Source organism: Elephantulus edwardii, unplaced genomic scaffold, assembly GCF_000299155.1.
Source record: "Elephantulus edwardii isolate Elephantulus edwardi_28Jun2011 unplaced genomic scaffold, EleEdw1.0 scaffold00098, whole genome shotgun sequence".
Classification (NCBI taxonomy): Eukaryota; Metazoa; Chordata; class Mammalia; order Macroscelidea; family Macroscelididae; genus Elephantulus; species Elephantulus edwardii.
In genome coordinates this window covers 8646029-8658097 of record NW_006399848.1, presented here as the reverse complement: position 1 = coordinate 8658097, position 12069 = coordinate 8646029, and the positions used below count along the sequence as shown (strand labels likewise).

General features: G+C 39.2%; 1 pseudogene; it reads left to right on the top strand.

The window, feature by feature from the left end:
• The first annotated feature begins 2397 nt into the window (after positions 1–2397).
• On the top strand, positions 2398–2698 carry LOC102867175 (annotated as a pseudogene).
• Positions 2699–12069: the final 9371 nt, after the last annotated feature.

The following is a 12069-nucleotide window of genomic DNA, read 5'->3' as shown; positions in this document are numbered from 1 at the left end:
AATCCCAGAACACTAATGCGAAACTTATACCTGGACCAGGAGGCAGTGGTCAGAACAGAGCAAGGGAACACTGCATGGTTCAAAATTGGGAAGGGCGTACGCCAGGGATGCATCCTATCTCCATACCTTTTCAACCTATATGCAGAACAGATTATCTGGAAGGCAGGGCTCTAAGAGGAGAAATGTGGGGTCAAGATTGGTGGACGATTTATCAACAATCTGCGTTATGCGGATGACACAACCCTGCTTGCTGAAACTGAAGAGGACCTGAAGCGCCTGCTGCAGAGTGTCAAGGACTGTAGCCTACAATATGGATTGAGGCTCAATGACAAGAAGACAAATATTCTCACCACTGGACCAATTGGCAGCATCAGGATGGATGGTGAAGAGATTGAGATTGTACACAGCTTTAGTTTGCTTGGCTCCATAGTCAACAGTCTTGGCACCAGCAGCCAGGAAATTAAAAGGCGCATTGCCATGGGAAAGTCTGCTGTTAGGGACCTCTCCAAAGTGCTAAAGAGCAGTGGTGTCTCTCTGGAGACTAAGGTGCGTCTGATACAGGCCATGGTCTTCGCAATCACCTGTTATGCATCAGAGAGTTGGACAATGACCAAGGAGGATAGAAGGAGAATTGATGCCTTTGAGTTGTGGTGCTGGAGAAGAGTATTGAGAATACCATGGACTGCTAGGAAGACAAACAGATTTGTCCTGGAGAGGGTTAAACCGGGTGGCTCCTTGGAGGCAAGGATTCTGAGGCTCCGTCTAACATACTTTGGACATGTTGTGAGGAGAGACCGGTCCTTAGAGAGGGACATCATGCTTGGGAGGGTGGAGGGACGGCGCAGGAGAGGAAGGCCCTCTATGAGGTGGGTTGATTCAGTGACTGGGATAATTGGGATGGGAGTGTCGGAGACAGTGCGATTGGCACAGGACAGAGCGGAGTTTAGGCCTGTTGTACATAGGGTCGCTATGAGTCGCAGGCGACTCGACGGCACATAACAACAACAACAACAACATCCAAGCATTTTGTATATCAGTGACATAGCAGTAATGTCAAGGCAGGACTGGCAATGATGGTTAAGGTTATATCAACATCTCAGTGGTTTGACAGTTATGTATTGAGAAAATTTGCCATCATATAATAATGCAATTATTCTCCACTTTATGATCTGATATGGTTATCCTCCATTTTTGCATAATAGAATTGAATGAACTAAGCCAATAAAATGAGAAATGGAATCATTAATTCAGTGACTTTCCAAGTGAAATTTGCTTAAGAGTAATTCTACTGCATTAATCTGATAGTTTAACACAGATATTAAAAATCCTCAGAGTAGACAAAGATAATGAAAATAAATCACAGCCATCATGGGGACTGGTATGTAATAGAAAAGAATACATTTTTTGATGAAGAGAAATAAAAGTATGGGGGGGATGCTTGAACCATCTGAATTAGAAGGTAATTGCATTTGAAAAGAGGATCTATGGGCAAAAATATCAAACTCTGAGCATTTTTTTGATCACATTGACACATTTTCCTCTCAGCTTCCCAGATCAAGTAAAAAATAATAATAATAATACCACATAGAACACACTCTGAAAGCTGTGTGATGAATGAGGGTATTCCCCCAATCTATATGCATGAACTCATTTTAATATACAGGGTTCCCTCTTATAGATTTAGATGCAAACAAGTAACCCTGTGATTATGCATAAAACCACTCATTGCCAACGTATAACTTTGCTAGAGCCAGCCCTCTTAAAGTGTCTACTGAATGTTGGATCATTTTAATATGAACAAGCATTATGCTAAGTGAACTAACTCAGTTCCTTAAGGACAAATACTGTATATTGCCATAATTGTAGAACCTGTATGAGGTTCCCAAGTGGGGAGAGTGGAAGGAGAGGGGTGAAAATGGGCGGCAGGGTTGGGGGGCATTAATCATAGGGTCACATAATTTTATAGATGGAGGGAGGGGTGGGTAAAGGAAGTGGGAAAGATCCAGTGTGAAAAACAATGTATATGAACTTTGTAAGTAAATCAGAATAAAATATTTTTTTAAAAAACACAACACAACCTATGTCTAATGCTTTTCTCTTAAAATGGCCCTTTAGTATTCGGCAACCAAGTCAATATTTTGTGCTCTGCGAAGCTGGCATCTCCTCCTGGCTGTAGAGATGGTGACCCCAAAGGAATTACAAAGTACGAAAAGTCTCTCCTTTATCCCTCTGTCAACATTAGAAGTATATAAAATAAACTTTAAATTTCCAGATGGAAACAAATATGATATATGATGATGACTGTACAAGAACATCTTCTAGAATCTTTGAGAGAAATGGAGAAGGGATGCATACCACTCTTAATGGATTATTTACCCTGGAAGCTGGAAAGATAAGATGAATAGCTTTGGAAAATATGAACATTTTTCAGGAGCGTTATATGAAGGAAATTTTAAGGATAATATGTTTCATAGATCGCATACTAACTTTCCCAACTGGGAAAAAGTACACTGAAAATTTCCATGAAAATAGAGTGGAAATTGAAGGACAGTATACTTATACACAAGGACAGGAATGGTGTGAGAACTTTCACTTCACAGCTGCTCCAGGCCTGAAACTAAAGCTACTCACATACATGATTAGCATTGCTGTTTTAAAGTGGTGGTTGAAACTTATTTTTTCTAAGGAAAGCCACTAAATCGGAAATAACTTCAACACTGCTACTGTATTGCAAAGTCTCCATTAAAAACCATCACCTACTTATGCCTTTTTTCAACTTTATTTTAATAATTTTTCTTATTAGTTGAAAAGGTGAGTTTAAACTAAGAGCTTATTTGTATAAACATAGTAGCACTATAAGTTTTTGGGAAAGCATCCTATAATCTTTTAAAAGTACACTTATTTATTAATAGACATTATCAGAAATAGGAGAAAATATTTTAAAAATAAAATATCTAATTTTTGAAAGTCCCTTTAATTCTGTCATAGACTCAGCTGTGGTCTCCTAATTTAACCATGTTTAACCTCTGGCTTATTCTGTGCACGTCTGTTCAAAATAATCCATCATGGAAATTATCATATGTGAAACTGGAAAGATAAAACAACTTCGAGCCTAACTGAATCTTATCTACTTTGATTGCTGTGACAGCAAGAGAACATTGAAGTCAGATTTATTTTCTATTATCCAGCTAATGAAAATTACATATTATAAGAAACTGCCACTCTCAGATTTTATTCTGACTACTGAAGCGCTACGAAGTTTCTCAAGGCCAAACAGCAACAGTTTTTAATATTGTTGTAAACAAATTTATGCTTGAGTTTATTTCTACTGATTGTGTCAAGCACTGATGCTAAGTATTAATTTAAAATCTAGTAATTACTATGTCTTTATTAAAAGAACAACTATAGTTGTGAAGTCAGTTCTGGCTCTTGGTGACCCTCCATTGAGTTTTCAAGACTCTATAAAACTTTATGACAGAAGACTGCCTATCATTGTCCTGCAGAGTGGGTGGTGGATTTGAACTATATATATTTTTTTACAGCCTATTGTCTTATACACCAACAATCTTTTTAAGAATTGTTGATGTTGTTGTGTACCATCAAGTGAGAACTGACTCATAGTTGACCTTCTGGTGGGTTTTCAGATGTAGTTAATCGTTAATTGCCTGGGGAGGAGATTGTCCATCCTTCTCTAGCGGAGTGGCTGTGGATTCGAACTGTGTGCCTTCGGAGTTGCAGTACAGCTTCTTACCACTAGGCAATTAATCAGAAAAATAATTTTGGAATTCACTTTCATTTTCTACTCCAATTCAACTTAACCAATGATTATTCAATCCCTAAAATGTACTCCAGATTTCTTGTGCCAAGAAATCTGGAGAACAACCACTTGGCCAACTGACTGGAAGAGATCTATATTTGTTCCCATTCCAAAGAAAGGTGACCCAACTGAGTGTGGAAACTACAGAACAGTGTCATTGTTTCACATGCAAGCAAGATTCTGCTGAAGATCATCCAAAAACGATTAGAACAGCACATCAGCAGAGAACTGCCGGAAGTCCAGGCTGGGTTTAGGAGGTGTCGTGGTACTAGGGATATCGTTGCTGATGTTAGATGGATCTTGGCTGAAAGCAGGGAATACCAGAAGAATGTCTATCTGTGTTTCATTGATTATGCAAAGGCATTTGACTGTGTGGATCATAACAAACTGTGGCTGACTCTGAGAAGAATGGGAATCCCAGAACATTTAATTGTGCTAATAAGAAACCTATACTTGGACCAAGAGGCAGTAGTCAGAACAGAGCAGGGTAACACTGCATGGTTCAAAATAGGGAAGGGTGTACGCCAGGGATGCATCCTGTCTCCATACCTTTTCAACATGTATGCAGAGCAGATTATCCGAGAGGCTGGGCTCTATGAGGAGAATTGTGGCATCAGGATTGGTGGAAGATCTATCAACAATTTCCGTTATGCAGATGACACAACCTTGCTTGCTGAAACTGAGGAGGACCTCATGCACTTGCTGTGAAGGGTCAAGGACTGCAGCCTTCAGTATGGACTAAGGCTCAACGTCAAGAAGACAAAGATTCTCGCCACTGGACCAATTGGCAGCGTCAAGATGGATGATGAAGAGATTGAGAGTGTTCACAGCTTCACTTTGCTCGGCTCCACAGTTAACACTCTTGGTACCAGCAGTCAGGAAATCAAAAAGCGTATCGCGATGGGAAAGTCTGCCGTTAGGGACCTCTCAAACGTACTCAGGAGCAACAGTGTCTCTCTGGAGACTAAGGTGCGCCTGATACAGGTCATGGTATTTGCAATCGCTTGTTATGCATCAGAGAGTTGGACAATGACTAGGGAGGACAGAAGGAGAGTGGATGCTTTTGAGCTGTGGTGCTGGAGAAGGGTACTGAATGTACCCTGGACTGCCAGAAAAACAAACAGATCCATCTTGGAGAGGATTAAAGCAAGCTGCTCCTTGGAGGCAAGGATTCTGGGGCTTTTTCTGACATACTTTGGACATGTTGCCAGGAGGGACGGGTCCTTGGAGAGGGACATCATGCTTGGGAGGGTGGAGGGACAGCGCAGGAGGGGAAGACCCTCTATGAGATGGATTGATTCGGTGACTGGGGTAATCGGGATGGGTGTGTCAGAGGCGGTGCGGTTGGCGCAGGATAGAGCAGGGTTTAGAGCTGTTGTGCATAGGGTCGCTATGAGTCGGAAACGACTCGATGGCACATAACAACATAACAACAACAACAGATGAAATTTTACAGTACATTTTTAAATTTTTTTTTCTGAGAACTAAATTGAGTACAAAATAATCCACTTCCTAAACAACATGCCTCTGGAAACTCTATGTACTTTGATAAATGATGACAGTTATAGAAAAGCTTCAGGCCAAATTTTGTTCATAGGGTCACGATGAGTCATGCTCAACTCAACGGCAATCAACAAAAACACAATTTATATTAAGTTTTTTAAAAATGGTTTTCCATGCTGTGAGAACTTGCAATTGACCTACCCACTTAAGGAATACATTTCCCAGAGATTCTGAACTTAAAAGATGATTTCAGATTGAGCAATCAGAATGATAAGTACTTTTAAATAAATTTCACTCAAGGTTATATTCAATTAGACCCTATCTCCTGGACACAATTTTATATTGATTAAAGAGGAAATAAAGTAATTCTTAGGAAAGAGCTCTGATAGTTTATTTTTCCTTCAAATAAAAAAAAACCCTCATATAATATTTCATCTGGGAACTTTATGTACAGTAAATACATTCTTTTTAAAAATTATTTTTGAAACTTTAATATTTGTTAGTAGGATTGTTACTGTTAAGTGTCATTGAGTCAGAACAAACTCACAGCTGACCCTTTAGAGTGTTTTCAAACTCTGTGAATTACATAGAAAGTGATTGACCATCTTTCCCTTGTGAGAGATTAATTCATGTATGTTGTGTTGTTGCTATGTGCCATGGAGTCCCTTGTGACTTACAGCAACCCTATGTACAAGAGCCCCAAACTCTGTTCTTACCCTATGCCAACCTCATTGTCTCCGACACACCTACTTCCATTACCCCAACTATGAATTGATCTACTACATCAAGGATGTTGTTGTTGTTAAGTGCTATCGAGTTGCAGGCGACTCATAGTGACCCTATGAAGGAGAGTCCTCAATGCTTGGGTGCCTTTCATCCTCTCTCTAGGTTCATAGGGTTTCCAGAGGCAAGCTATTATGGAAGTAGATGACACTCCTCCTTCCAAGCTTGCTTTCATTGGGCAGCTCCACCCCACTCTCTGTCAGCATCAAGTATAGAATACCTAAATTTAATTTTGTGAGTTGCTGGAATGTAAATATTATTTGGATTAGATCACTAGATGATCATTTTCACCATTCACTGATAATAGCATTTAAACCATGAAACAGAATTTTTAAGATCATCATTTTCCCTATCCCTTCTCCCTTTGCACTTTTATACACATTTTATTAGTTATCTTTCTATATTCACAATCATGGTCTTATGTAGTATTTGTCTTTATAAGACTGAGTTAGTTCACTCAACATAACACTCTCTCTAGATTCTTCTATTCCATTGTGTGAATGTACTACAATTTCTCAATCCATTCATTTGTTGGTGGACATTTGGGCTGTTTCTATTTTCTTGCCATTGTAAATAATATTGCTATGAACATCAGTGTAGAAATTTCCATTTGTATCCAAGTACTATTTTCCTTGGGGTATATTCCTAGCAGTGGAATAGCTGGGGCATATGGAATTTTACGTTCAGATTTTGGAGGAATTGTCAAATTGCCTTCGAGAGTGGTTGTACCACTTTATAATCCCATCAACAGTGTATGAGATTTCCAATCTCCCCACATCCTCTCCAATATTTATTGCTTGCTGTCTTGTTAAACTTTGCCACTACTACTTGGGTAAGATGTTATCACATTGTGATTTTTTTTTTCTTATTTCTCTTATTGCTAGTGATTCTATGTCTTTTTGGCAATCTGAATGTCTTCCTTTGTGAAAGATCTTTCCATCTTCTTTTGATGTTTCCTGGATCATTATGTTGTCCATGACATCCTTCAGCATTGCAACTTAAGACTTGAATTTCCTTTTCAGTTCTTACAACTTGAGAAATGTTGAATGAGTTCTTCCCTTTTTTTCCAACTCCAACTTTTTGCATGTTCCTTCACAATACTTTGTCTTTTCATGCTAACCCTTTGAAATCTTCTGTTCAGTGATTTTACATCAGCAATTATTCTCTTTGTTGTGGCTTCTCAAAGTTCGAATGCAATTTTCAGAGTCTCTTCTGACTTCCATTTTGGTATTTTCTTTTTCCCTTTTCTTTACAGTGACCTTTTATTTTCTTCAGTGCATTGTTAGGTGCTGTCAAGTCTCAATAGCAACCCTATGAATAGCAAATCTGAACTCTGTCCTATTCTGTGCCATCCTCATCAGCCTGACACACCTGAGCCCATTGCTGTAGCCACTATATCAATATATTTGGTTGAAGGTCTTCCTCTCTTTATGTTACCCTACACCTTTCCAAGCATAATGACTTTCTAAGGAATAACCTTTCCAAGAAATATGACCATATTATAACAAATATGAACATTCATAATGAATTATGGCTGACATTGAAAAGAACTAGAATTCTAGGACAGTTGTATTCATGTGTATGAACAAAGCAAGGAAACAGTGCATGGTTTAAAAACAGGAAAGGTGTACATCGGGGCTGCTTCTTCACACTTATTCAATTTATATACAGAACAAATTATTCAAGAAACTAGACTTTATGATAAAAATGAGGCATCAAGTTTGGGTGGAGATGTATCAATAACTGTGTATGTAGGTTATACAACCTTGCTTGCTTAAAGTGAGGGTGATTTGAGACGCTTGTTGCAGAGGATTAAAGACTCCATCCTTTAATATAGGTTGTATCATAATGTCAAAGCAAAAATCCTCACCGCCAGACCAACAGGCAACATCATGATGGATGAAGAAGCGATATAAATTGACAGTGACTTCTTGCTTGGATCCACAGTTAACATCGCTGGCACCAGCACCATGGAAATAAAAAGGCGTATTTCAGCTGTCAGAGACCACTCCAAAGTGTTGAAGAGCAAAGATATCAGTATGAATACTAAGGTACCTGATTCAAATCATGGTATTTTCAGTCACTTGAATTAATTCTTCATAACAAAGGATTAATGCCTTTGAGTTGTGGTATTAGATAAGAATACTGTTCAAAGTATGAACTGTTAAAAGGACAAAAAATACGTTGTGAAAAAGGTGCAGCCAGGGTGCTTTTTGGAAGCAAGAATAGTGAAACTTAGTCAAACTTGCTTTGGGCATGTTGTTAGAAGGGGCCAATCCTTGGAAAAAAGGACATAATTCTCCAAAAAGTGGAGGGTCAGTGAAGGAGGGGAAGACTTTTAATAAGATGGAATGACATAGTGACTACATCCATGGCCTCAAGTGTGTCAGAGATGATGAGAATGGCACAAGATAAACCAGAATTCAGATTAATTGTTCATAGATTGCTACTATTATGCCAAGTCATTGTCAACTTGAATGTGCATAACAACAATAACATCTCTTACTCTAAGAGAAGCATGGTGGTTTAGTAAGAAACACAAGTCTTTTGAAAGAGCTAGATGAGTTCTGGTTCTACCATGGTGTGAATATAATAAAAATATTATTATCTCTGTATTGAGGTTCCCTTGCTTATAAAATCAAAAGAGTAATGTTTTCTTAGAGAAGATATTTAAGTTTCAATTGAGATGAACTGTGAAGAAATACTCTTTAGGGTCTAAAACGCCACAAAATTCTTACATTCTTTTAACCATGGTTTATGCAGTTGTGTGCCATCAGATCATGGCTGATCCCACAGTGGGTTTTCAGAGACTATATGTACCTGAGAAGAGATTACATACCTTTCTTCCTTGGAGAAACTGGTGGACTCAAACTGGCTGTCTTTGGGTTGGCAGTGCAACTCCTTACTACTTGGCTACCAGAAGTCCCTTATGTAGGCAGTATCCACTCAATACCATTAGTCATATCAGACATTCTTATTATATAATACAAAGGGGAATTCTGATCAAGTTATTAGCCTTTAATGATTGTTGCTATTATTAACTGGAAGCTCTGGTGGCCTAGTGGTAAGAAACTTCACTGAAATACTGAAAGCATGAGGTTGCATCTACCAGCTGCTCTGTGGGAGGATGATGGACAATCTCGTTCCATGAGATTAATAGTCTCTGAAAACCCACTAATAGATCAGCTATGGATTCCAACTTGATGGTACTCAACAACAATAACATTACTAACTGTAGTCCAGTCTGATTCCCAATGATTGTTGTTGTTGTTATGTGCCATTGAATCTCTTGTGGCTCATAGCGACCCTATGTACAACAGCCCGAAACTCTGCTCTGTCCTGTGCCAATCATACTGTCTCCGACACACCCATCCCGATTACTCCAGTCACTGAATCAATCCACCTCATAGATGGCCTTCCACTCCTGCACTGTCCCTCCACCCTCCCAAGCATGATGTCCTTCTCCAAGGACTTGTCCCTCCTTACAACATGTCCAAAGTATGTTAAGATGGAGCTTCAGAATCCTTGCCTCCAAGGAACCTCCCGGTTTAACCCTTTCCAGGATGAATCTGTTTGTTTTCCTAGCAGTCCATGGTAACCTCAATACTCTTCTCCAGCACCACAGCTCAAAGGCATCAATTTTCCTTCTATCCTCCTTAGTCACTGTCCAACTCTCTGATGCGTAGCAAGTGATATCAAAGACCATGGCCTGTATCAGATGCACCTTAGTCTCCAGAAAGACACCATTGCTCTTCAGTACTTTGGAGAGGTCCCTAATAGCAGACTTTCCCATGGCAATATGTCTTTTAATTTCCTGGCTACTAGTGCCAAGAGTGTTGCCATTTCCTATGATACCAGAAAAAATAAAAGTTGGCATTTAAAGGTCTTTACTTTGCTTTTGTCGTTCTGTATTCCCTGGGAAAAGTATTTTTAATACTTGACTGTCCTCTGTAGTGGTCCATTGATCCACTATAGTTTCTTCCACAGTGGGTCATCTAAACTAGGCTCTTTAGTCTACTCTTTTCTTCATTACTTTATTCTATGAGTCAACAGTTTCCCGAGATCATCTGTAATGAAGAATTGAATTATAAATTTTTTAAAATATGTAACTACTCACAGCTTTAAGGCTCACTTTTTGTCTTCCCCTTCTACCTTACACATGGGCAAGCTGATAAGACTCTGTTGTGACCTGCTTTAACATCAATGGAAGCATCAGCACACACACAAGATTACAGAAACTGTAAAAAGAGCAAGAACAGTGTGGGAATGGCGGAATCTTATCACTATCACTCCATAAGGGGGAACAGTCGCCATCAGCAACATCCACAACACAAAACCAATTCCCATGTGTTCAGATGTGTTCCCTATGCTCTTGCACTGCTTTCTACGCCTCCTAACACCAATCTTACTGCTCTACTGGGTCCAAAATCCATTGCAGAGCACATGGAACCTCAATCAAGATTGTGGGGTTTATCAGAAAGTCAAAAGGCTATAATTCAGGTTGACAGCAAGATACACTCACTCAGTCAAGGACAGTTTCCAAAATGTGCTTGCAGCTACACTACCTCAGTCTTGAGCCTTACAGCTTTAGTCCAGTGTTGCAAAGCTCTTTGACCTTTAAATTTTGGCTCTCCCCTAGCCATCCAACAAACTTGGGTAAAGACTCTTAGCTCTGGTTCTGTGGAGTAGCAGTCCCAAAGTAATCTTTGTCTTGTGTCAGGTCTCTGGTTCTCTACTACAGCTGCTGCTCCTCTCCTATAGGTGTGGCTGGTGCAAGAATCTCTGGCCCCAAAGGTTGTCCTCTGTTTCTTCTTTGCTGGTTGTGAGAGTCTCAAATTCTGCTGATGAATCTGCTCACTTCAGTGGTGAGATTGGCAAGTCCCCTTGTGGGTAGACTAACATACATACCTTCTTTGCTTATCCCCCTCACCCATATGACAAAATACAAGTTAACGTCTAAGTATGTAATTTTGAACAATAAACCCTTAACATTATAGGAACCTTCACTTCACAAACCATCTTATAATAATTATTGAAGCGTCAAGACAATTTCCTTTCTGTGTTCTCTTGGGACACTTGCATCTGTTTAGGAAGCCTGTCCTTCTCTCTCACCAGAAAGCCTCACATAAGTTAATGCACCTTTTCACATGATCATGATGTATGTGTAGCGACATTAGTCTGCACATCAAGTGAACTTTGGGGTGAGGCACATACCAAATGGATGCAGCAGTTTTCATGTAGCAAAACTTTTCTTCACCAATGACAAAACGTAGACACACACATACAAATCGCAAACTTGTTCTTTTTCTTCCCAACTTCACTAAAATAAATCCTCAAGAAAGTTTATTTCTGTTTTGTGTCCCCCAAACAGGATCTAGTTAGCACCAAACTAATTATGATCTGTCTTATTGTTGCTTTTGAGGGGAGAGTTTTAGCTCATCTTTTTTATTAAGAAGCTACCTGTTAGAATAATTCAGTGTATCCACTGGAGGAGAATGATGTCACACAGTGTTGTTTATGGGCAAACTTTCCCTACATGTCCCTCAAGAACAATTTTAGGTTACAAATATTTTCTTTTTTCATAGCCTTATCATGGTCCTTTTAGCTACGTTTCTATATAACCAGAATGGTGCAGTGAATTACTCAGTATCATCTTTCTAGCCATATTATTTGTATCCTGTACACTTCTGTTCTATCAAGGGAACTATCTTGGTAATAATGTAAAATAAGGTATATGACACCCTTGTGGGGGGTGAGATCATGCAAATAGTTATAGGAAGTCATAATGAGATACATCAGTTTTGACACCATATTAGGCTTAAAATGAGTCATCTTATAAAAGGACAGAAATACCACATGACCACCAAGAGAGAAAAGTCAGTAGCAGAGCACAATCTTTGGACATGAGATTTCTGTGCTGAGAACCTACTAGACAGAGAGAGAGAGAAAGAGAGAGAGAGAGAGAG